The 26588-nt window shown below is 46.3% G+C and overlaps 1 protein-coding gene and 1 non-coding gene across 3 annotated transcripts in view; one reads left to right on the plus strand and one right to left on the minus strand.

Moving 5' to 3' along the window:
* The first annotated feature begins 3439 nt into the window (after positions 1-3439).
* The window catches only part of LOC144499083 (ras association domain-containing protein 9-like), a 32440-nt gene continuing 9291 nt past the window's right edge, over positions 3440-26588 (plus strand). The window contains exon 1 of one of the 2 annotated variants that reach the window (XM_078221153.1): positions 3440-3604. The gene's annotated coding sequence lies outside the window, so the exon portion shown is untranslated. Of the gene's footprint in view, positions 3605-3935; positions 4052-26588 lie in introns of those variants that run through there. The other variant, XM_078221154.1, reaches the window with a different exon arrangement.
* trnaf-aaa (transfer RNA phenylalanine (anticodon AAA)) lies at positions 11213-11294 on the minus strand. The gene has a single exon. It is a non-coding gene; the product is annotated as a tRNA-Phe (tRNA).

The following is a 26588-nucleotide window of genomic DNA, read 5'->3' on the forward strand; positions in this document are numbered from 1 at the left end:
TTTTTTTACATATATTCCTCGGGTTTAGCACCCTATAGATCTCTCCCGTGAACAACCCCCATTAATATAATATAATGTGAAGTATCACTTGAGCATGTCTTAACTTGCTCAATATCCAGATAATGGTTTTCAGCCAAGCACCAGGCAGAGAATCTTCATCTCTGCAATCAGAATTATTGGACATGCCACTTGCTTTCGCATGGTTTCCTCATCTTGGATACTTGGGAGAATGAACATAATTTTGGCTGTAAAGCACTCATCTAATTTATTGAATATTAAACAGACTAATGAGCACTATCAAAGGCAAACAGTAAATTGAAGACTTCAATTGCTCCTTGAAATATTACAAACAAAAAAGGTCTTCTTCTGCGCTAATCCATAATATAAAGCAGAAGCATAGTCCTTACTTAGATTTTCTTTACTCAGAGAGTGGTTGGGGTGTTGAATGGACTGCCTGCTGTGATAGTGGAGTTGGACACTTTAGGAACTTTCAAGCAGTTATTGGAGAGGCACATGGAGCACACCAGGATGATAGGGAGTGGGATAGCTTGATCTTGGTTTCGGACTAAACTCGGCACAACATCGAGGGCCGAAGGGCCTGTACTGTGCTGTACTGTTCTATGTTCTATGTTCTATGCCATATAGTGTCTGACTTGCCTTTGTCTCTTGCAGCAACAGACTGACTGCCGATTTGGTACAAGTGAGCACAGAGCATAACCTCCAAGTTCCTCTTAAATGAGGAAACAAAAAACAGTCAAACTAAATTAATTCCAGTTCAGGCAGAGTTTCCAATCAAACGCTGACTTGATAAAACACATACTTTATCCACAACGTGTCAAATGGAAATGGTGTTTACCGGTTAGGTCATCTCCTGTGAACAATAAGCACTGGCATGTTGGGTCAAGTGGCCTGACTTTGCAATCACTAATACTGTAGTTCTTGTGCTCTGTATCTCATCAATGCTAATTCTTCATCTGTATTGCCTGTATCCCACTAAGTTGGCACCTCTGGGCTGTGGGAAGAGAGAGGTCGAATGTGGGTAGACAGTTGCAAGTATTTGTCTGATTCCACCCTGGAATCACCTTAGGACATTTTGCTATACTAATGGCGCTGTATAAAGGCAAGTTGTTGTTGTCAATGATAGGCATGCACTCTCATGAGCCCCCAGAAGGGCACATTCACTTCCATATATCAATGCCTATCCACCAGCCCAGAGTTGAAGCTAATGATTGTCATTGCTTCTTCACGTTTATACAATTAAGCGAACATTCACATATATATTTGGAGGTTAACTGTAGGAGAGTAGATTCCTAAGCATGTTTTATCAAATCACAGGGCATTCTAACTGTGCAAAGCTTGCAGTTGGAAAGCATTGCTACATCTGGGCTTCTTCCCAGCTGTGTGGCGGGCAGGATCGATGCAGTTTGTTTGGGATTGGGATCTAGGGGAAGACCATATCAATGTTCAAATTTCTGCAAAGTGTTGATCACTTTAGTTGGGGGTCATTAACTCTTATTAGTGGATGGGTAACCATTCTGGGAAGTGGACAGAGCAGGGTACTCTGTGTTGAGTCAGCTTCCCTCAGCTGTATGGGAGATGGAGGCATACAGTACTGTATTTTGTTGTCTTAGCAGAACTTGGAGATGTGGCAGTTCAGACTGATACTTCGGCGTAATGAAGAGGGACATTCATCCCTCCCTGCCTCATCGGTCAGGCATTTCTGGCCCCTTCCTCCATCTGAGCAGATCCCTGGCCTCAGGTAGGATGTATCTGGAAGCCCGGCCAGGAATCCAACTGTTACTGCACGCTTCTCATACAGTCATGGAGGCAGAGAATCTGAAAGATGTGCTGGTTAGGTGCATTGGCCATGCTCACGCGTGAGCGTGAATGTCATTGGACATGCGAACAGGGCCGGAGTGTGGCGGCTAGGGGATTTTCACAGTAATTTCATTGCACTGTTAATGTGAGCCTACTTGTGACACTAATAAACAAACTTTAAACTCGAGTCATACAGTGCAGAAAAGGCCCTTCGGCCCATCAAGTCTGTACCGACAATAACTACCACTAAAGTCGCACCAACCCCGTTTTCTAGCACTTATCCTCGAATGCTATGATACTTCAAGTGCTCATCCAAATACCTCTTACAGGTTGTAAGGTTTCCAGCCTCCACCACCTTGTCATACTACACTGATTGTTAGGCATGTTAGGCCATGCTAAATTCGCCCTCAGTGTACCTGAACAGGCGCCAGAGTGTGGCGACTAGGGGATTTTCACAGTAACTTCATTGCAGTGTAACTTCATTGCACAAGTAAGCCTACTTGTGACTAATAAATAAACCTCCCAGGTAGTGCATTGCAGATTCCCACCACCCTCCGAGTGATTTTTTTTCTCAAATTCCCTCTGAATCTGTCCCTTACCCTAAAACTATGCCCCCTCGTGATTGACCCCTCAACCAAGGGGAACAGCTACTTCCTATTCACCCTTTCCATCCTTTCCTCATAATCATATACACCTCAATCGTGCCCCCCCCACCCCACCCCACCCCCCCTCCCCCCCACCCCACCCCCCCTCCCCCCCACCCCACCCCCCCTCCCCCCCCACCCCACCCCCCCCCACCCCACCCCCCCTCCCCCCACCCCACCCCACCCCCCCTCCCCCACCCCACCCCACCCCCCCTCCCCCCCACCCCCCCTCCCCCCCCACCCCACCCCCCCTCCCCCCCACCCCACCCCCCTCCCCCCCACCCCACCCCCCCTCCCCCCTCCCCCCCACCCCACCCCCCCTCCCCTCCACCCCACCCCCCCTCCCCCCCACCCCACCCCCCCTCCCCCCCACCCCACCCCCCCTCCCCCCCACCCCACCCCCCCTCCCCCCCACCCCCCTCCCCCCCACCCCCCTCCCCCCCACCCCACCCCACCCCCCTCCCCCCCACCCCACCCCCCCTCCCCCCACCCCACCCCCCCTCCCCCCCACCCCACCCCCCCTCCCCCCACCCCACCCCCCCCTCCCCCCCACCCCACCCCCCCCCACCCCACCCCCCCCTCCCCCCCACCCCACCCCCCCCTCCCCCCCACCCCACCCCCCCCTCAGCCTTTCTTGCTCTAGAGAAAACACTCCAAGCCTATCTAATCTCTCTTTATAGCTCCATCTCAGGCAAATCTCCTCTGTACCTCCTCTAGTGCTATCACATCCTTCCTAAAATCAGATGACCAGAACACAGTACTCTAGCTGTGACCTAACCAGTGTTCTGTACAGCTCCAACATTACCTCCTTGCTCTTATACCCTATATCACGACTGATAAAAGCAAGTGGCCCATATGCCTCCGGTTCCTCCCCAAAATCCACACGCCGCTTTATTCCAGCAGGGGTCACTGGATAGCGACCGGGAAGCACCAACTCTCACTGCCAAGAACTTGCCTTTCATTTCGGTAACCAACAACACACACATACACAGGATTGATTTTTCACAAAGTGACTTTCTTTGACAACTAGAACTTAAGACGCGAAACAAACGGGAGTTCCCAACACATACAAGAGAAAGCAAAGCCAGTGTGACAAATTATATGATGGAACACTCTCCGAAACTAAGTATCCTGTATTGAAGGTAAACTTTCGATTGTAGAAGTGGAGTATTAATGTGCAGTCAAGTATTATTCAAACATTCCAGTGTTATTGCTAAACACCGGCTCTCACTGTTTCATTGGAATGAGTTACTCACAACATTGAGTCTTTTTGTGTGTGTGATTGGGGAACAATATTCGCATTCGCAAAACTTACTTTTCGAATTCATGTCGTGATTTTGAAAGGGTAAAGGACTCGGCACTGTTTCTTGTTGATTTTTTTTAAACAGGTAGGGAAGTTTTTTTTTAAAGCGTAGGGTTATGCCAAGCCATTTACTCGGCATCTCCGGCATTCAGAGGGTCACAATTAATAAGTAAACCATCGGTGGAATGGAATTTTTTATTTGAAGGAGGCGTTCCGGGAATGTTGGTTGCAGAGGTCGAACGTTCCCCGCTTGAAGAAATTGCTAAAGTTAGCTGAAATTAGCAAGGTGAGGATACCCTGTGGATTGTCCAGCCAAACATGTAAGTTTCACATTTTAGCCAGGTCTCCGGCAGCAGCAGTGGGAATGGGATATTGGGTATTCGCAGTCATTGGGTCTGTGTGATAGCAAAAGGCAGACAGTATCATAGAGGTATATGACCTGTACTGGGTGAGATAGGTAGCCCTGGTCACCTCATTCCGTTCTCTTGAACCAGGCTGGAAATTCGACCCTCCAATTGTCGTGAACACTTTCTAAAGTGTGGCGGAAAGTCACGCTTGAAAGTTGTGCTGAAAAGTGTCACTTTCTAATGATCGTTGTAGATTACAGCTGAAGTCACAGCAAGGGCAATCCCGATAATTCGTGGGATTTGCATTTGCGAAAAATCCCAAGGAAGTGAAAGTTGCTTTGATAGATGAAATACACGGTCAGAAATTACTGGGGAAATAACAGAATTCACGGTGCCGACAATTATTAGTGTGGTTAGCGGGGAAAGAGCAATTGGGGGCCAGGAGGAGATATACTATGACTGACTCTCTGAGGAGAGGTTGGATAAACTCGGTTTGCTCTCACTGGAACGACGGAGATTGAGGGGCGACTTGATAGAGGTTGACAAGATGATGAGTGGCATCGACAGAATGGATAGTCAGATGCTGTTTCCGAGGGTAGCCATGATGTGGGGATGTGTTGGACTGGGGTGGGGACAGTAAGAAGTCCTACAACACCAGGTTAAAGTCCAACAGGTTTATTTGGAATCACAAGCTTTCAGAGCGCTGCTCCTTCCTGAGGAACTCACCCCAATCCAACGCCGGCATCTCCAGATCATGGCTACCACCAACACCGCAAACCGCGGGCTCAAAGTGGAGAGGATCTCCAAGAAGATCGCACATATCGACAGACTCACCTGAGGAAGGAGCAGCACTCCGAAAGTTCATGATTCCAACTAAACCTGTTGGACTTTAGCCTGGTGTGGTGAGACTTCTTACTCTTTCCTAGGGTAGAAAAGTCAAGTACTAGTGGACATAGATTTAAGGTGCGTTGGGGAAAAGTTTAGAGGAGATGTGCGAGGCAGGTCTTTTACACAGAGGGTGGTGAATGTCTGGAACGCGCTGCCTGGAGAGCTGGTGGGAGTAGGTACGATAGTGGCATTTAAGGGGCATCCAGACAAATGCATGAATCGGATGGGAATGGATGGATATGGACTTTGTAAGTGCATACAGTTTTACTTTGGGCAGGCATCATGACCGGTGCAGGCTTGGAGAGCCAAAGAGCCTGTTCCTGTGGCTTTACTGTTCTTTATTCTTTGTTCTTTGTTCCATACACCACAAGTTGCTGGGCAATTCTTGCCCCCAAAAGCGTAAAGAGTGTCAATCTCGCCCTGAGCCTCACTGTATACAAATTAACCTCAGTCATTTAGGGTTGGTAGCCAATGCCACAAGAATGGTGATGGTGATATAATTTATGGTCCTGACAGTGAATTTGTGAAGACTCACTCCCACAGGCAGTAGCAACATGTTCCTGGAGGTGTTCCACAGTTTAGAAACATAGAAAATAGATTTTAAATGTTGTATTGATTTTCTAACTTTTCCTCTCTTTATTTTTCTTTCCATTTGAAATGTGAATCCAATACTGCTGTTTGCTCTGTTCCTTTCCCTAATCTTAAACTTGATTTAAACTCACTGGGCCTAACATTCAGGAGGTTCTAGATGTCCCATTAGCATCACATTTCAATTTGCATTGCCAGTAATTTGCACGGTAAGCATTAAAAAATCCCAAATCACGGTGCTCCTCACTCATAGAAACATAGAAACTAGAAGCAGGAGTAGGCCATTCAGCCCTTCGAGTCTGCTCATTATCATCATGGCTGATAATCAAATTCAATATCCTGATCCCGCCTTCCCCCCATATCCCTTGATCCCTTTAGCCCCAGGAGCTATATCTAATTTCGTCTTGAAACGTTTTGGCCTCAATTACTTTCTGTGGTGGTGAATTCCACAGATTCACCATCCTCTGGATGAAGAAATTTCTCCTCACCTCAGACCTAAACGGTTTACCCCTTATCCTCAAACTATGACCTCTAGTTCTGGACTCCCCCCACCATCGGGAACATTCTGAATCTATTCTGTCTAATCCGGTTAGAATTTTATAAGTTTTTATGAGATCCCCACTCATTCTTCTAAACTCCAATCAATATAATTCTAACCGTCTTAGTCCCTCCCTCCTCATATGATAGATTTGCCATCCCAGGAATCAGCTTGGTAAGCCTTCACTGAACTCCCTTGATAGCAAGGACATCCTTCCTTAGTCGAGAACACCAAAACTGCACACAATACTCCAGTGTGGCCTCCCCAAAGCCCTATAATCCAACAATCGCTGAGCTGTGATTTTCAAGGCCTTAGTTAAATTAATGTGTGCATTCTTATAAAGTTAGAGAAGTGAAGGAACCCACTGGGACAGGTACGTGCATAAGTGCTCAACTCACCAAAATGACAGATATGTCTTTGAGAGGATTTTTATGCAGCAACATTTTGTGTAAACCTTTTGCTGAATGTATAATAAAATTGGTAACGCCCAAAAACCAGTTAAGAAATTGACATAAGTCAGGGTTGGCAAACATTCATGTGTGTCTCTGTCAACTTACAGGAAAATAATTGAACGTTTTGTTCTGGAATAAGTAAAAATCTATGTACAGACTTGTTAAAAATGAGCCAACCATTGTTAACACTGCTGATATAAAACAATGGCTCATCTTTGCTGATTAAGGGCCCAGTTACCATTCATTTCTACCACAATGCTCACATCTCCCACCTGTTGCATTCATGAACATCAGCACATTTTAAGGACAGAGTAATTATAGCAAGACATTTTTATTGAACTACGTTCAGAACCATCCGAACATTTAATGGTATGTTTGCCCTGCAACTTCAGCGTCTGTAAACTGAAACAGCATCTACATTGAAATGATGTTAAAATGCTGGTATGATCATAGAAATCTACAATGCAGAAGGAGGCCATTTGGCCCATCGAGTCTGCACCGAACACAATCCCACCCAGGCCCTATCACCATAATCCCATGCATTTACCCTAGCTAGCCCCCCTGACACGAAGGAGCAATTTAGCATGGCCAATCTACCTAACCTGCACATCTTTGAACTGTGGGAGGAAACCGAAGCACCTGGAGGAAACCCATGCAGACACGGTGAGAACGTGCAGACTCTGCACAGACAGTGACCCAAGCCAGGAATCGAACCCGGGTCTCTGGCGCTGTGAGGCAGCAGTGCTAACCACTGTGCCACCATGATACCTGGAGTCAGGGTTTAATAAGAGGTGATCCATTCCTCAGTGAATCTTAACATCTGTCTAATAATACCATGGTACCTGCCGTACTATAACATAGGCATACCCGCATGTCATGTCATCGCTGCATATATACTCAGGTCCCATTCACTAGCGGTTAACATTTGAGGCATAGTTAGTCTGTGCGTTTGCAGCTTCAGCCATTCTATGCATATAATTCCCCTTTATTGCTGATTCATAAAGAAACCAACATCAGGAATTCAACAGAGTGCTCCTAGATGTTCACTAAACCTCAGCCTATAATGGTAGAAGCCATTGAGATGCCTAATAATTTTCAACTCTTCCAATCTTCTGAGCTGCCAGCCTTGGTTCAGTGGTAGTATATTTGCTTCTGTGACAGAGGGCTCTAAGTTCAAGTCACACTCCACTCACTGGAGCACAGAATGTATGCTGATGCTTCAGTGCAGTACTGAAGAAATGCCTCACTGTCAGAAGTGTTGTCTTTTCTATGAGATACCAAACTAAGGCCCCATTTGTGTCTAAAGATGGACGTAATAGATCCCATGATACCATTTTGAAGAACAGCAGAGTTAGAATCATAGAATCCCAACAGTGTGGAGGGAGGCCATTTGGCCCATCGAGCCTGCACCGACAACAATCCCACCCCACGCCCCATCCCCGCAACCCCATATATTTACCCTAATAATCCCCCTGACATCCCCCTAACACAAAGGAGCAACTGAGCATGGCCAATCAACCTAACCCACACATTTGTGCAATGTGGGAGGAAACCAAAGTATCTGGAAGAAACCCACACAGATATGGGGAGAACGTGCAGACTCCGCACAAACAGTTACCCATGCCGGGAGTCGAACCCAGGTCCCTGGCGCTGTGAGGCAGTGGTGCTAACCACTGTGCCACTGTGCCACCCCTTCACAGTTCTTGACCAATATTTATCATTCAAGCAACAGCACTAAAACAGGTCATCTAGTCATTACAGTTTGCGGGACTTTGCACTATGCAGTCGGCATCCTTATTCACTACATCATGACAGTGACTATAATTGCCTGTCGAGCAGTTGGGAGCAACCTAGGATTGTGAGAAGTGCTATATAAATGCAAGTCCTTAAGTTATTTCTTTTAAATCCACTTCCTGCCATCAGTAGCTTCTCACGGCATTTAGGACATTGTTCTGTTACTTTCACTTATTGTACTGTGCTGCATTGTTTAGTTTTGGCCGGTGCGAGAGAGAGCACTTTCCCTTTCAGGTTCTGACAGCTCACTAGCTTCTCTGCTTTTAGATGTGCCATTTTCTTGCCGTTTATTTGACGTTTTTATTTCAGAGTTTCAGCATCATTGCTCCCTTTTCTTTTCCCATTTGCAACTTTTGTTATATTTACTAACTTTTAAGAATGTCTGCTGCTGGCAAGTGGTTACCTTTGAATTGATGACAGTGGGCGGTGGCACAGTGGCACAGTGTTTAGCACTGCTGCCTCACAGCTCCAGGGGCCCAGGTTTGATTCCTGGCTTGGGTCACTGTCTGTGCAGAGTTTGCATATTCTCCCCATGTCTGCGTGGGTTTCCTCCAGGTGCTCCAGTTTCCTCCCACAGTCCAAAGATGTGCGAGTTAGGTGTATTGGCCATGCTAAATTGCCCCTTAGTGTCCTGGGATGCATATGTTAGAGGGATTAGCGAGATAAATCTGTGGGGTTACAGGGTCAGGGCCTAGGTGGGATTGTTGTCAGTACAGACTCGATGGGCTGAATGGTCTCTTTCTGCACTTTAGGGATTCTATGATTACAGAGGAGAAATTCAGCTGGGCTTTGCTTCTGTGTCCATGAATCAGCTCAGGTCAGGCAATGCAACCACCCATCGTGCCCATCCGCCCCCCCCCCCCCCCCCCCCCCCCCCATCACCTTCCTCCCCCCCACAAACCAATTGATCTGAAGCCATCAAAATTCAGCGTGTGGCCTCCTTTCAATAAGTGAGACAAGCCAACAGCACCTGACTCATCGTGAGAGGCTGCCCCACTATTTAAAGCTATAAAAATCCAGCTGTCTGGCAAGCCAGCAATGGCCTGAAGGTGAAGTGCTGAGTTGGAAGGGGTAGTGGAGTGGCAATGTATGGTGGTTGATCATGGATGTTATGGGGGAATGGGCACCCCTCCTGCACAGCAATAAGTATGGATACAAGAACAAAGAATGCAAGAAAAACGCAGTGGGACGGACCGCATCTGTAGGGAGAGAAAGACAGAGGGTGCAATCTTACCGGCCGTTCACGCCACACTCCCACTGCAGCGAGGTCGGAGAATTTGGCGCCCGGCCAAATCTCTGTTCACTGCAGCGTGATGGGAAAATCCCGCTGGCGTGAACGGTGGTCGCATTCCGGCCAGAGTTAATATTTCAAGTCTGCTTGACTCTTCATCAGAACTAAAGAGAGGGAAGTGTATTAAGTGAGGGAAATACAGTAGCTGGGAGAGTTTGCAATAAGATGTAGCAACTTGAACAACAAGAGGCGGATGGCCCATGGTGGGATGGCGGGGGAAGGGGGGGGATTGTGTGGAAGGGAGCATTGAGGCTATAAATGTTTGGGATATTTAAAAATTATATAAGATGGAGGAAAAGGGTATTGTTAAAATAGCAAACAAAAACCTGTAGCAATAGCTTACAGTACTGTCTGGATTCCAGCAATAAAATATCAACTATGAGCATTTCAGAAATGGACAGGTTGATGTTTTGAGTGGGATTCTATGTTAGAATTGAAGAATATCCATCTAAAGTGTCAGCCTGTCGTTTCTGCTTTCAGACCCATTGACCATTTCCGGCATTTGTTGTTTTTTATTTCAGCAAATAATATTATTTTAAAATTATAATTGTGTTTTCTCTACTTTTTATTGGTTTCTGATAGGGAAAAGTCTAATTTAGAAAATAGGGACTGGCATAAGTTACTCTCTGTAAAATAAGGCTAAATATAGTTGGTCAGTCACGGAGGGGATTAGACCATCAATATATAATGCTTAGGATAAACTGAATGAGCACACTCAGAGTGACTGCTGGTTGGAGAATTGGCACCGGAGTTGTAGTCCTGTACCCTGACCTCTGTTTCTCTCACGACCAGCCCTCTGCTGGAAGTAAGGGACTAGCTGGACCTTACTTTCTTCACTTGGGAAAGAAATCAGTCAGTCAAGTTATATTCTCACAGATCGATACCTATATTTGTTTAGCAAATTATATGTGGTCCTGAATTATCCAAATACCAAACTCTGCAAAAAGCTGAACAAGGCACAAATCAATCCAGGGTGTCAATACACAATGTGTAATGGTAAAGGTTAATATTAATAGATATGGATGATTTATTTATGATCGATTAGTTCCAGATTCAGCATTTGTATTGATGGCCAAACTGCCTCAACATGATCTTATGCTGTTCATAAAGGCCTGAAGTAATTTCATGTCCAAATTAAGCTTTACATTCTGCACGGGCATGAAGCCAGAATCACTTCAGTTTGATGCAAAGTAGATACTTAGAATCATAGACACCCTAGTTTAGAAGGAGGCCGTTTGGCCCATTGAGTCTGCACCGACAACAATCCTACCTAGGCCTTATCCCCGTAACCTTACATATTTACCCCACTAATCCCTCTAATCTACGCATCCCAGGACACTAAGGGGTAAGTTAGCATGGCCAATGCACCTACCCGCACATCTTTGGACTGTGGGGGAAACTGGAGCACCCGGAGGAAACCCACGCAGACACAGAGAGAATGTGCAGACTCCAAACAGACAGTGACCCAAGCCAAGAATCAAACCTGGATCCCTGGAGCTGTGAGGCAACAGTGCTAACCACTGTGCCACCGTGCCACCCAAACCAATTCTGGCAGCGGTGGGATTCGAACCCACGCCTCCACAGAGACTGGAGCTTTAATCCAGTGCCTTAGACCACTCGGCCACGCTATCACTTTCCAGTGGTCCACTGAGTGTCTGATTCTTTGGCTGGGATTTTCCATTCCTGTTCATGCTGGGCGGGTTCAGTGACGGAAGCGGAAAATATCAAAAGAGGTCAAGAGTCACGTTGATATCACTGTGAAGGGTTGCTGCGAATTTCCCCTCCACCCATCAGTGGCAGGCCATGTTTCCTACCGTTCAAAGTCAGGAACATCAATCAAATGCATTTGCATCTCATTATCAGGCCCATATGCAGTAATCATACCCCAACTCTGTCAAAAGATTCATCCATGGCAACGTGCTGCCTTAACGGCTCGATACATGAATGGCTTCAAACGTGTGCACCTGGTGAGTGCATGTCCAAGGGGAGCCCGGACATGACCGCAGCGCTTCTGGAGCGGCTCTGCATATTCGGGGGTTGACCCAAGGGTACTGGCTCTAACTTGAGGGTATCGGGATCCAACTCGGGAGTGACCAGGCTTGACTCGAGACTACTGGGATAGCACTCAAGGGATGCCGGAGTAACACAGGAAGGGCATCAGGATACCGGAAGTTAGACACCAGGGTACTGGGGGCCTACCCAAGACGAGATCAGGGATAAGACTCGAGGATACCGGGAACCTAGTCGGGGGATGCTGGCGTAACACTGTAAAGGCACGGAGGTGGGAGGGAGTGGTTGACTGCAGGGTGCCAGGAGTTTATCTCCAAGGTACCAGGTTTAGACTCCAGGTTACCTGGGGTTGACTCAGGGGAGACCAGGGAGGTGAGACTGTCAAGTGTGAAAAGCACCATTCCTGAGGATGGCTACTGCTGCTGGACCCATGGGCTTCTTAGAAGGGCTTCACAGAGGGAACGGAAGTCTGGGGCAGTGTGTTGGGGGCGGGGTGGGGAGGTGGCGGGGGGGTGGCACGTGTGGGGGATGAATCATCATGGACTAACGGTTCCACTCATTAAGGTTCCACTCATTAAGATTCTCTTAACGTTAACATGCAGGTTCAGTCGGCAGTTAGGAAGGCAAATGCAATGTTAGCATTCATGTCAAGAGGGCTAGAATACAAGAGCAGGGATGTACTTCTGAGACTGTATAAGGCTCTGGTCAGACCCCATTTGGAGTATCGTGAGCAGTTTTGGGCCTGTATCTAAGGAAGGATGTGCTGGCCTTGGAAAGGGTCCAGAGGAGGCTCACAAGAATGATCCCTGGAATGAAGTGTTTGTCATATGAGAAACAGTTGAGGACTCTGGGTCTGTACTTGTTGGAGTTTAGAAGGATGAGGGCGGATCTTATTGAAACTTACAGGATGCTGCGAGGCCTGGATAGAGTGGACATGGAGAGGATGTTTCCACTAGCAGGAAAAATTTGAACGAGAGGGCACAACCTCAGGCTAAAGGGGCAATCCTTTAAAACAGAGATGAGGAGGAATTTCTTCAGCCAGTGAGTGGTGAATCTGTGGAACTCTTTCCCGTAGAAGGCTGTGGAGGCCAGGTCATTGAGTGTCTTTAAGACAGAGATCGATAGGTTCTTGATTAATAAGGGGATCAGGGGTTATGGGGAAAAGGCAGGAGGATGGGGATGAGAAAAATATCAGCCATGATTGAATGGTGGAGCAGACTCGATGAGCCAAGCGGCCTAATTCTGCTCCTATGTCTTATGGTCTTACGATCAAATCTGGAGGGGAGGGGAGGTACGGCTTCTGGAGGCAGGATGTTGACAAAGGCAAAGGTAATAGAAAAACATGTCAATAATCAGTATCCAGTTGTAGCTGAGACGATTCAGCTGTAACTCAATTGACATGCCTGGAGTCAAACTAGTCACACAATTATGCTCACTTACGCACCACTTATGTGTGTGAGTGCCACTGATTGCTGCTCAGCATTTAACCTTTGGTGCACTGACTTCCAAAATTACTGACTGCTATGATGTGCCTGTACCATTGACTGTGGGCCAGCAACTATACGCCTTAGAGAGTTGGCTATGGCACACTGCCCGAGGAGAGTGCTCCTCACCCTTGATTGTGTGCTGAAGTGCCTATTGACAAATGCCGCCGTAGATCAGGTTGAGCCCGAGGCCTTGGTGAAGCTTTGGACAATGCCTGCACCTGAGATTAGAGCTCAGGGTGCAGTAGAGTGGCCAAAGCTGTAGCCATTCGGTCATGTGGTGTGGGGCAAGGGTGGTGTAAGGTGTTGCCAAAGCAGAATGCAAAATAATGACTGGGCATACATGTGGTGCCAGGGCATAAGTCAATGGATGAAAGACAGCTTCTGACAATGAGTGAGCAAAGATTCGTCCTTCGGAAACAAATGCCAATTGTCAAGCATCTCTCCCTCTGATATTGAGGAGTGAGGAGAACGTAGGGAATGTATGGCTCTCGTCGGATCATCCTCTGCATGTGCAGTAGATACCTTCCTCTTTACAGTTCTGCTTCTGCCTCCTGCAAACTAGGTGCTTCCATTTATACCTTATTTTTCTTCTCCCCTGACTGTAAGAGAGAAGAATGACAGTGAGATCACTGCAGATGTACTGGGAGGCCAGCCGCACCTCAAAGTTGCAGACAGCACCCATAGACAATGATTGGATTGAGTGATGCTAGTCCTGTACATTGTGGGAGACATCTGCATTCCCATCCAGATACAGGCATGACTGATGTGTTTAGCCATTGTGAAGGGATGCCACCAATTTGCTGGAAACCTTGCACAAAGCACTTGGAGGAAGCCCTGGACTGAACAACCCTGCCTTTATCTGGTGCAGGAATCAGGCTTTCAGTTCGGGAATAAAGGAACACAACTCATCAGAACATGGAGTCACAGAAAGGGTGTAATTGGTGAGAGTTTATTTACAGAGCTGAACATTATGTACAAGTACGTAACATCTGTGCCCACACAGTGCAACTAAAGCTTCTTAACCTTTCTAACCCTGTTGCTGGGTACACCCCCAACGTCCACAGTGGAGGTGGAGGCAGCCTACTATCTGCCATGCCCTGTTAGAATCCAGAGAATCCCTACAGTGCAGAAGGAAGCCATTTGGCCCATCGAGTCTGCACCGGCCACAATCCCACCCAGGCCCTATCCCCACAACTCCACTTATTTACCCTGCTAACCCCCAGAAGGGGGTGGAGGGACGTATCCATGCAGTCTTTCAATCCATGAACTGTCCCAGACATCCCTTCCTGATTTTCCAGAGTTTGCTTTTGGAGCTCCAGCAACTGAGGCATGACCTAGTCCAAAGGGTCATCATGTGACTGGGGCTCAGCAGATTCCTGGTCTCCAGCAATCCTTTGAGTGCCGGTACCTCGGGATGTCCCTGCCTCTCCCCGCTGTGGAACTGTGTGTGTGACTTGTTCACCAGAGTGTGACCCTGCGACTACTCTAGAATTAGGTCTGACTGAGGTGTTCGTCTCTGCACGGGTGCAGGGTGTCGGTGAGCGCTGTGATGGATCTTCAATTTGGGATCAGTACGTCCTTCCTCTGTGCTGCAGCGGGGGGCTGGAGTCAAGTCCCTGGCTGGTGAACTCTCTGGGCTGCTTCCCAGATGTGTCTGTGAAAGAAAGGAGAGTTTATTAGTGCATGCCAGGGGTCTGAGAAAGAGGAGACATGACCCACAGCTGTATACTCTGATGGATGATGCAGTGCTAGATCCTCACTTGGTTTTCTCACTGCCAACCTCACCATCAGCACAGGAGCGTTCGATGTCCTCCCCGGTGGATGGTAAGGATGCCTGGCATTTGTGGATGGTGAGTGGGAGCAGTGAGGTGATGAGGATATGCAGGAGAGATGAAGATGTGTGTGGGATAGTGAGTGGTGATGTCCCTTGAGCTGGCAAAGAGGGAGATTCCTGTGGATGTTTGATGGGTGTATGAGTTGGCAGTGATGAGAAGAGTGACTTACCCTGGCAGAACAGAGGAGATCATTCATTCTCTCCCTGCACCGACTGGCTGGTGGGTGTTGGCACTGACGACCACCGCCACCCCCCATGAGGGGCTTGTCACCTTGCTGCTAGGTTTCTGTCCTGAGTGAAGGTGGATGATATCACAGCGGGCCTTTACAACACTGAGGAGTTTCTCCAGGGAGGCTTTGGAGAATTTCGGTGCAGATTTCCTGGCAGCCATCACTTCCTGCAAGATGTGGCTGCTGTGCACTGGGGAAACCTTTAAGTGTGGCGCCCCCATGATTGCAGCGCTGAGATGATTGCAGAGCAGGTAAATCAGAGGCTGTCCCACCAGCGAAACAGCGTGAAACCTGTGGACAAAGATATTTGGGACTAAATGCCTCAATGTATGACAGGAAAAGCCACCATTGCAGTCAGTAGGCTCAACTCCACTTTTCCAACCCGTTATTGGCCATTGCCGATTTCCAAGAATTTCCCACCCTTTGTATCTATTTTTAGATCCTAGTGTAGAAGGGACATCCAGCAAGTTGGGAATTGGACAATATCTGCAACTAGCACTATACCTGCCAAAGGATAATCTCCAACATAATTGCTTCATGTACATGAAAAGCTCTTCTCCTGTGCTGGTTATCTTTCAATGTTACAGAGTGCACAAGGTAGCATTGGCAGTCTCATTTCTCAATCTGTACAATTCTGCAAAAATTATTAAGTTTTGCATTAAGCCTAGCATCAACCCTTTCAAAGATGTAATGGCATAAAACGTCAAACCGCAGGGCATCCATCCCCCAACCTTAAGGCAAAAATGAATAAATTGTTAAAATGAGAACTATTAACTGACTGTAAATTTAACCTCTTCCCAGGTATTTCTCTTAGTTTGACAAACCAAAGCACAGGAGTTGTTTCAAATTCACTTAAATAAAACATCTCTCTTTATTCAATAGTTTAGGTACCAATAATCATAGAATCATAGAATCCTACAGTGCAGGAGGAGGCCATTTGGCCTATCGAGTCTGCATTGACCACAATCCCACCCAGGCCCTATCCTCATAACCCCATGCATTTAACCTAGCTAATCCCACTGAGACTAAGGGACAATTTACCATGGCCAATCCACCAAACCCGCAAATCTTTGGATTGTCGGAGGAAACCAGAGCATCCAGAGGAAACCCACGCAGACACGGGGAGAACATGCAAACTTCACGCAGACAATGACCCAAGCCAGGAATTGAACCCAGGTCCCTCACGCTGTGAGGCAGCAGTGCTAACCACTCACTCATGCAACTCACATCAGTTGCTTTAACTCATTTAACTTAAACCCTCTAATTCTAACTTTAACTCAAAGCTTTTTAGCTGAAAACAGGGAACTGGCCAGGCTGCTCTCCGATGTACATCTTCCCTTGTGGTCTCTTTGTCTCCTCTGAAAATGTCTCCAGGGTACACTTTGCAAAGGTAATTCTCGAGTTTTCACTGAAGACAAAGACTCAAACATTTCTTTTTAATCCCAAAACTCTCCAGAAAGTTCTCTGGCACTCAGCCAATGATATCACCAGAAACTGATCACAATGTTCGATTATAGCCAATGGAGTTACTCGTAAACACTCCCAAATACCAAACTGCATGTGAATAATTTCACCATATATGGTAGTAATGGCTCTGGCATGTCTAGTATAGTCAAAACAACTATCCTTATTTGGTTAACACAAGAAGTATCAGGTCACATCTCACAGGATAGGTCACGACTCACTGTAGCCTTTCTGACCTACATCTGTGTTTAATTATAACATGACCAAAATTTCCAGCATGCTTTGTTACTGTTGCCCTTACAGTTAATATTGTTGCTGTTGTTGTTGCCATTCAACCACAGACCTCATCTATTAAATCAACAATCAAATAAGCCACAGACTAAACACAAATGAATCAAAGACAATTTGATTCTGTTAACAAGTAGTGATGGGGGACATATGAGCAACAGAAAGCCAATCGATCATTTAAAAAAAAATCGTGATCATGAATTGGCAAATAATAGAATGTGACCATTAAAATTACTCCAGAAATATTAACCCACGTAAACTGAGAGACACAAAGATCAATGGCAGCAAGGCCTCAGGACTCATCAACATAATCACCGTGGGTTGTCAGCCTGGATCATGCCTCCACAGATACCTTGCCTGACAAAGGCAATGCTGACCCACTTGCCATGCTACCGTACGTCCTGTCAGAGAGAATTGGAATATGGGCTGTAGTGAGCGGAGATTGTGACCATTGTGGAGTCAGGGGATCACTCTTCTGGGTTTACTGGATTTTTTTGAACAAAGAAAAATATAAGGATTACTTGGAGTTGGCAGGTTTGAGATTGCTAAGGAATCCTGAGCGAGGTAGGCCCATCTCCTGCTCATTGCTAGCAAATTTCACAATGGGGTCTTGCAACAAGTATTAGGCCCCAAATGAATAACAGCTAGATACCTGTTTTAAATATTCACCTGAGATTGCTTAAACGAAATAGCTCCAGGGATTTAGCAGTGATCTTAGAATCATTTGAATCATTAATGTTGTGAATCATTAGAATCACAACACTTAGAATCATTGAATTTGTACTCTGCAGAATGAGGTCATTTGGCCCATTGCATCCTTACTGACTTTCCAACAGAGCATTCCAACCAGGCCCTATCCCCATAGCCGCACATGTTTACCCCGCTAATCCCCCTAAACTACATATCTTGGATACTAAGAGACAATTTAGCATGGCCAATCCACCTAACTTACACATCATTGGAGTGTGGGAGGAAACTGGAGCACCCGGAGGAAACCCACGCAAACATGGGAAGAACATGCAGACTCCGCACAGACAGTGACCCAAGGCCGGAATTGAACCTGGGTCCCTGTCACGACGAGGCAGCAGTGCTAACTACTGTGTTAAATTGGTATGCTTTGCACCCATTTTACCTCTCCTCGACAACTCCATTGTTCACACCCTTAATATTCCCCTGAATTTAAAAAAACTGCCAAAATAACATATATAACGTTAAAACTGAACTTTAAAATATTGATAATCCATGCACTCCAGCAATATTTAAAAATTAGCCACAAGAGAAATAGAACCTTTCATAGCCATGAACTTTGTACATGCAGGACTTCTCTCCAGGAAGTCAAAATGCATGTTGTGGACCCGTATAATTCATGTCTAGCTGACTGTGTTTCATATTCTATGGTTTCATAAATATAAATGAACAAACACTCTAAGAAACACTGTAACGTGTTTATAGGCCAGTAATGCACAGTGGAGTTATGTTAATAGTGTTGTAAATGCCAGTATATATTTTCCCAGAGAGGCCGATTTCTTTGTTGGCTGCGGCTTCAGTTATTGAGCTGGGCTTTGTTCATTTGATTTTTGTTCCTCCCAACTGGCTACAGTCCATATAAATTGTGACAAGTCCTTCCTTTCTTAATATCGGCTCCACCCGGGGCTAAACTTTCCTCTGTTCCCAGGCTGTTCTAATATGTCCAGAGTTATACCCAGCTGGCCGCGAGCCACTTGTCCTATTCTCAATCTATTCAATCTTCCAAAGGTTTTTCCAACCTACTCCAATCCACCCTGAGTTGTTCGGAATCCACCCTGGCTTGTTTCCACTCTGTTTCCGACCTGTCATGAATCATTCTCAGCTCAAAGCACCCGATCCCCTCAGAGTCATTTCCTACTTAGGTCTTTTTCACACATCAAGTTTTCTCTTCAAATCTTTGCAATGTTTGACTCTTCTTCATACTGCAGTTGTAACTTGTGAAGCAAAATGTCTAAAACAAATGAGCATGAAGGAAGAGAGAGGGAAATAGCCTGGGAGAAGAGGCGGAAGGTGCAGAGAAGAGAGATGGCACAGAAAGAAAAAAGAGGGCAAAGAGTATAAATACAAAAGAAAAGGGCAGAGGAACAAAGTGGAGGAAGATACAGATGATGGAATGGGCAGAACAAGAAGAAGAGGCAAGTAGGAGAAAGAGGGAGAAAAAAAATGTTCCAGCATCACCCAACTTATTTAGAGAGGTGAAATACTGCGTGAGTTTTATTCAGATCATCCCAAAATAGATTGAGAACTATTGAATCAAATACAGAGAACACTGGAAAATCTCAGCAGCATCAGTGGAGAGAGAAGCTGATGTTTCAAGTCTGGATGACCCCTCAGACTCAAAATTTTAGCTCTATTCTCTCTCCACAGATGCTGTCAGACCTGCTGAGATTTTCCAGCATTTTCTGTTTTTGTTTCAGATATCAACATCCGCAGCATTTTGCCTTTATCTTAAGAACTATTGATTTTGATAGGTCCTAGTGATTGTTGGAACTGAACATATTGCTCAAAAGGGGAGGTGAGGAGATTACATGTTTATACAGTGAGCCGTTATGATCTCGAATATACTGACTGAAAGGGTGATAGAAACAGACTCAAAATGTTGGTCAACAGGCAATGGAATATATACTTGAAAAGGAACCATTTCCAGGGTTATCACCTCCTCCAGTCCCACAAGGAACAAAAGCTTGTGACAAATTGGCACCTCTTTCAAAGAGCCAGCACAGGCACAATGGGCCAAATGGCTTCCTTATATGCTGAAAGATTCTGTGAAAAAGGGAGGGGCAAAAAATATATAAATAAAATGTTTTGTTCAAAGGCCTCAGGAATGTTCTAATTAAATTAGGTCTACACACCCACAACCTCTTCTAAGAGACGCTCTGATCGTAATTCATCATATTCCATGAATATTCCCTCCTCCGAGCACAATAGGCCAGTTCACCATTTAAAATAATCTTCTCAGTCCTTTTAGCTGCACCATTGTTACTGTGTCTCTTGATCGTGACTCTCATGGCATTTTTGCTTTGTTCTAGGCAGGTGCTTCTGTTCCCAAATTTTAGCCATTCCAGAGTCTAGGCTAATGCATGGGCCTGAGACCAAAACTTACATCATGGGCTGGACTTTTTCCAGTCACACACTTTCAGTTATTATACATTCCCCTCCTCAGCGGCTCAAACTCAATTTACCTCCGGTGTTCCTATAATTGGCCAATACATCTCGATTTCTCGTGGTTCCCCTGAATTTCCTGAGAATCTGTTTCCCTCTGAGTGTCACACAACCCAGTACTCTCCAGCACATTATTCCAAAATGTCTGTGCCCAAACCCCAAATTCACTCCAATTCTCCCATCAACCAGTGTTGTTTTCAGTCCCAAATGCTCCCAGTGCTTTCAATCTTCACCAGTTCAAAACACTAAAACCTCTCTTGGCTTGACTCATCTCAGCCCTTCCCCCCTCCTCCCCAGTTTTATCTGACAGTGATTCCCAATCTCCAGGTTACCCCTTGTCTATACCCAGGAAAACCCCTACCACTCTCAGGAATGACACACAAACACACCCCACAGTCCCATTACTCCAACACCTCTGCCAGTACTAGCCTGCCCCAGGTATCCCCCTGCCCTGCCCAGGGTTATTGCCAGCACCTACTCCCCCTCAAAGCCCTCTCAGGACTTGGAGTATAATCCAGCAAGTGTTGCCAAATCTCAGCACTGCCCATGCTCCAGATTTCAGTCAACCCTACTTCGGTTACAATTACTTCAGCTCCTCCTTTCCAAGCTCAGCTGTGGGTTTTGTTTCATCATCAGGGGAGGCAGGCATATGGGGGAAGGGACTGAGAATGTCCAGGAAAGAGGGCAGAAGTGTCTAATAGGGTGGGGTCAGTGGTGTCGATGGTGGACCCCGAGGGGGCTGGTGGTAGGGGGAAACATTCACAGTCAGTGTGGGGAGAGGGATGCGGTAGGGTGAGTCAAAAAAAAATTGGGCAGCACGGTGGCACAGTGGTTAGCACTGCTGCCTCACAGCTCCAGGGACCCGGGTTCAAGTCCGGCCTTGGGTCACTGTCTGTGTGGAGTTTGTGCATTCTCCCTGTGTCTGCATGGGTTTCCTCCGGGTGCTCTGGTTTCTTCCCACACTCCAAAGATGTGCGGGTCAGGTCGATTGGCCATGCTAAATTGATCCTTGAAGTCAGGGAGGTTAGCAGGATAAATATGTTTGGGGCTACAGGGATAGGGTCTGCGTGGGATTGTTGTCGGCGCAGGCTCGATGGGCCGAATGGCCTCTTTCTGCACTGTAGGGATTCTGACATGTAACCTTATCATCTCATGCAATTGCTTAGGCTTGCAACAGCGCATATAAGAACAGAAACAATAGCAACAGTCAGCCATTTTAAGGTTGCTCTGCCATTCATGGCTTATCTTATCTAAAGGGACGATCCTTTAAAAGAGAGATGAGGAGGAATTTCTTCGGCCAGAGACTGGTGAATCTGTGGAACTCTTTGCCGCAGAAGGCTGTGGAGGCCAGGTCATTGAGTGTCTTTAAGACAGAGATAGACAAGTTCTTGATTTTTAAGGGGATCAGGGGTTATGGGGAAAAGGCAGGAGAATGGGGATGAGAAAAATATCAGCCATGATTGAATGGCAGAGCAAACTCGATGGGCCAAGTGGCCTAATTCTGCTCCTATGTCTTCTGGTCTTACGGTCTTATCTTCTATCACTATTTGGCATTCCCACACTATCCCCATACCTCTAAATTATCATAGAATCCCCAACAAGCCTACTGATCTCTGTTTTGGATATATGCCTTAGGGGCATAGGGCTCTTGATGGAGAAGCGAGGGAGGGAGCGCCTGCAGGAATGGATCATGTGGGGGGAAGGGATGCTCAACGGACAGATAGGTGGTAATTGAGGGAAGTGCCACTCCTATTTTGGGCATTTACTCTGGCACTGAACTCCTCCTGCAGCCTCAAAGTTGACGGCCGTCAAGAAGCGGCCTGTAATTTGAAGGCCTCAATTGTGGTGAGGGACGGCCTCATTCTCCCCAGTTAAAATTGCAGACGGGGGTCAGGCAGGTAGGCCACCCAGAGAGAGGTTTATGGCCTCCCTTGCCCCAGCCTGCTTTCAAGCACATTGACAAGCTGGCGGACAAGAACAGAAGCTAGAAAGCCAGTCAGTTCCCCTCCAAGTCACTCACCATCCTGACCTGGAAATACTTCGCTGTTCCTTCACTGTCACTGGGTCTAAATTCTGGAATTCCCTCCCGAACAACACTAAGGAAATTTGGCAGGTCCGCTACAACCACCAACTTTTACAGATGCGCCATAGAAAGCATCCTTTCTGGTTGTATCACAGCTTGGTATGGCTCCTGCTCTGTGCACGACCACAAGAAACTACAAAGGGTCATGAATGAAGCCCAATCCATCACGCAAACTAGCCTCCCATTAATTGACTCTGTCTACACTTTCCACTGCATCGGAAAAGCAGTCAGCATAATGAAGGACCCCACGCACCCCGGACATTCTCTCTTCCACCTTCTTCCATCGGGAAAGAGATACAAATGTCTGAGATCACATACCAACTGACTCAAGAACAGCTTCTTCCCTGCTGCTGTCAGACTTTTGAATGGACATACCTCGAACTAAGTTGATCTTTCTCTACATCCTAGCTATGACTGTAACACTACATTCTGCACTCTCCCCTTTCTTTCTCTATGAACAGTATGCCTTGTCTGTATATCGCGCAATAAACAATACTTTTCACTGTGACATGTGACAGTAATAAATCAAATCAAATCAAAATCTGTGGGTGTACCTACACCACAGAGACTGCAGTGGTTCAAGACAGCAGCTCGCCACCACCTTCTCAAGAACATCCAGGGATGGGCAATAAATGCTGCCCCAGAAAGCGACTCTCACATCCAGGAAATGAGTTGAAAAAAGATCTCATTCTTCCTACTTGTGAAAAAAGTATACCCATATTCTGCAATGATTGACACTCAAGCCCCACTCAGATCATCATCATAGAAATCATAGAAACCCTACAGTACAGAAAGAGGCCATTCGGCCCATCGAGTCTGCACCGACCACAATCCCACCCAGGCCCTGCCCCCATATCCCTACATATTTACCCGCTAATCCCTCTAATCTACGCATCCCAGGACACTAAGGGGCAATTTTTAGCATGGCCAATCAACCTAACCCGCACATCTTTGGACTGTGGGAGGAAACCGGAGCACCCAGAGGAAACCCACGCAGACACGAGGAGAATGTGCAAACTCCACACAGACAGATCTTCCAAAAAATGCTCCAAAGCAAACTGCTGTGCATTTGGAGGACTGAAATAAAAACAAAAAGTGCTGGAAAGAGAAACAGAGTTCACGCTTTGATTCCAGTGTGACTCTTCTTTGGAAGTGAAGAGAGGCACGAATAAGATAGGTTTTATGCTGTTGAGATGGAGGAAAAAGGGAATGTGAGGGATAGGTTGGTTGAGGGATGGGGGCGGATGCTACGGGGAGATTACAATACAAAGATAACATGGAACAAAAGTCAAAGAGCGTGGGAATGGTAGCAGGAAAGAACAGAGTTGGTGTTAGTCACAGAATAAATGTCAATGCTCTCTGCAAGCAAAACATGACAACAGACTGATGCTAGGAGAAGAAAATACAAGATAGAAGACAGAATTCTCCATTTTCAGAGTATATATGCTCTAAATATATATAGCTATGCACAAACTCTGCCATGATGTGGAGTTGCCGGTGTTGGACTAGGGTAGGCACAGTAAGTAGTCTCACAACACCAGGTTAAAGTCCAACAGGTTTTTTTGGTAGCACGAGCTTTTGGAGCATTCCAACCATTATCTTATAATTGAGTTTGTATCTATAAATGCCCTGTTTGTGAACCAAACTCTTCACTCACCTGATGAAGGGGCAACGCTCTGAAAGCTCGTGCTACCAAATAAACCTGTTGGACTTTAACCTGGTGTTCATAGAAATCATAGAAACCCTACAGTACAGAAAGAGGCCATTCGGCCCATCGAGTCTGCACCGACCACAATCCCACCCAGGCCCTACCCCCATATCCCTACATATTTTACCCGCTAATCCCTCTAATCTACGCATCCCAGGACATTAAGGGGCAATTTTAACATGGCCAATCAACCTAACCTGCACATCTTTGGACTGTGGGAGGAAACCGGAGCACCCGGAGGAAACCCACGCAGACACAGGGAGAATGTGCAAACTCCACACAGACAGTGACCCAAGCTGGGAATTGAACCCAGGTCCCTGGAGCTGTGAAGCAGCAGTGCTAACCACTGTGCTACCATGCCACCCCGTGTTGTGAGACTACTTACTGCACAAATTCTGCCATGGCAGATGGTGGAATTTGAATTCAGTTCAATAAAAAAAAATTTGGAATTAAGAATCTACTGATGTTAACAATATTCCAGGTGTGGTCTAACCAGCGTCTTGTCTATCCATACTCTTACTTTTATACTCCACTTTCTTTGAAATGAAGGCCAACATTCCATTTGCCTTCCCAATTACCAGCTGAGCACATATGCTAGTTCTTTTTGTGATTTATGCACGAGCGCCCCCAAATCCCTCTGTATTGCAGCTTTCTGCAGTATTTCTCCATTTAAATAATATTCAGTTCCTGTGCTCATCACCTTTCTGCCCCAGGCCCAAGCAACATGACCTTCTGAGAATCCTCCTGACCCTTGAACTCCTCCCATCCACCTCAAAAATATGTTGGTCGGAGTTCTCTGATCCTGCTGGGGTGCACCAGCGGCGTGTGGTGACTTCAGTGGGAGTTCCCATTGACAGCGGTGGGAGCAGAAGATCCCGCCTCACTTGAATGGCGCTGTGCCAGGAAAAGCACTGAGGGGAGGCTGGAGAATCTTGCCGGTGACATGATAGAATGTTCATGTCATTCTGAATCCTCCAACTCATTGTTAGTGATGGCATGGGAGATCAGGAAATTGTTGTAATGGTTATAGGGCCACAACCCAGGCAACACTCTTGAAAGTGTCAAAGCTAAATTTAATAAAAGGGTGTGCTCACTTCTGATCCATTCGCTGCATCTGCCAAATTGGAAACTTGCCTCATCAAAAAACGATTAAATTCTGATTGACGTCAGAACATAGTTAGAACACTTCCTCATGGGAAGTAAATGAACATACACATATATAAAAAGGGAAGAACAGGAAATAGTGCAGCAACAAACACAACATTCCAAGCCTTTCCTCAGCCCAGCCACATAATATCCCCGGGAAGGTGAAAATGAGGAGAAAGAAATTCTGGCCAATTTAAGAAAAGCTTTGAAAGGTTCCCCACTGACTTGGTGAAGCAACCAAAAATGCTCCAGGACACCAGAATAACTTATTGTTTCCAGCTACTCTGCTCCTTACTTTTAGAGCAACATGTACTCTCTCCTAAACTCCCTTCTGAAGGCTTGTAGGAAATTCATGGTCACTGCATGCTTTGGAACTGCCTGTTCCAAAGGATAAGGACACCATGTAAAGAAATACTTCCTGACATCAAACCTTATTCGTCCAATTAATTTTAAATTCACACTTTCTAATCCATATACCCTGTAATAACTTACCAACCTTAATGAAATTTTTATCCTTCCTCATCATAAAAGCCTCAAACATGTCTTCTCTGAGATTGCATTTCTGGGTCCAACACAGCTTGGCATGGCTCCTGCTCTGCCCAAGACTGCAAGAAACTACAAAAGGTCATGAATGCAGCCCAATCCATCACGCAAACCAGCCTCCCATCCATTGACTCTGTCTACACTTCCCGCTGCCTCGGAAAAGCAGCCAGCATAATTAAGGTGGCATGGTAGCACAGTGGTTAGCACTGCTGCTTCACAGCTCCAGGGACCTGGGTTCGATTCCCGGCTTGGGTCACTGTCTGTGTGGAGTTTGCACATTCTCCTCGTGTCTGCGTGGGTTTCCTCCGGGTGCTCCGGTTTCCTCCCACAGTCCAAAGATGTGCGGGTTAGGTTAGTTGGCCATGCTAAATTGCCCCTTAGTGTCCTGGGATGCTTAGGTTAGAGGGATTAGCGGGTAAATATGTAGGGATATGGGGATAGGGCCTGGGTGGGATCGTGGTCGGTGCAGACTCGATGGGCCGAATGGCCTCTTTCTGCACTGTAGGGTTTCTATTCTATTCTATAATAAGAATACATCCAACACCAGCAAATCCTGATGACCAAGAGCTTGAAGAGGGGTTATCCTATTAGTTGCCTACTTATGCGTTTTTTGTGGAGCCACATTATCCCTCATCACGTGTAGGTTCCAAAAACTCCATATAAAACTCAAAGAGTGCAGAATATGCGAGGCTGTACTCCTTATACACCTGTGACTGTGTGGCCAAATTCCCCTCCAACTCGATTTTCAAGTTTGCTGAAGACACCACCATAGTGGATTGGATCTCAAACAATGCTGAGGCAGAGGAAAGGAATGAGATAGAGAATCTGGTGAACTGGTGCTACGAACAATAATCTCTCCCTCAATGTCAACAAAATGAAGGAGATAGTCATCGACTTCAGGAAGTGTAAAGGAGAACATGTTCCTGTCTACATCAACGGGGAC

Source organism: Mustelus asterias, chromosome 9, assembly GCF_964213995.1.
Source record: "Mustelus asterias chromosome 9, sMusAst1.hap1.1, whole genome shotgun sequence".
Lineage (NCBI taxonomy): Eukaryota > Metazoa > Chordata > Chondrichthyes > Carcharhiniformes > Triakidae > Mustelus > Mustelus asterias.